The following is a 498-nucleotide window of genomic DNA, read 5'->3' on the forward strand; positions in this document are numbered from 1 at the left end:
GGAAACACCACAGCTTTGGGGAGATATTCACCCAAGGCATCCTCCCCTCCAGCAGCATTCCCTGCACACCCCTCTTGCACCTCGCACCAGTTGAGCTTTTCCACTTAGCTCCTCACAAGGCCTGACAAGGGCATGCAGACTCTTCCTCAGCCTCCAAAATTGCCCTGAGACACCCAGCCCTGCTCTCCACAGAGGAGCAGCATTCTCCTTACTTTCATCTATGGGCTAGGGGAAAAGGCCCTCCTCTTCCCGAAGGACCAATTACATTGAGTTGCCCAAAGATCTGGAAGCTGGAAGCAGAGGCAGCGGGGGCAGAAAGCCAAGAGCAGGCTCTGCCAGGCACTTGCTCTTGTCTGCCCAACCAGCGAGGGAGGCCTAGTCCTCGTGGCAGAGCTTAAAAGGCATTCAGAGCTCCTCAGGACCTTGTGTCCAAGGGAAACATCACCCTCCAAGACACACAAGGCTACAGGGTCACCCTCCGCCATTCCCCCAAGTGTC

The sequence above is a fragment of the Rhea pennata genome, unplaced genomic scaffold (assembly GCF_028389875.1).
Source record: "Rhea pennata isolate bPtePen1 unplaced genomic scaffold, bPtePen1.pri scaffold_33, whole genome shotgun sequence".
Lineage (NCBI taxonomy): Eukaryota > Metazoa > Chordata > Aves > Rheiformes > Rheidae > Rhea > Rhea pennata.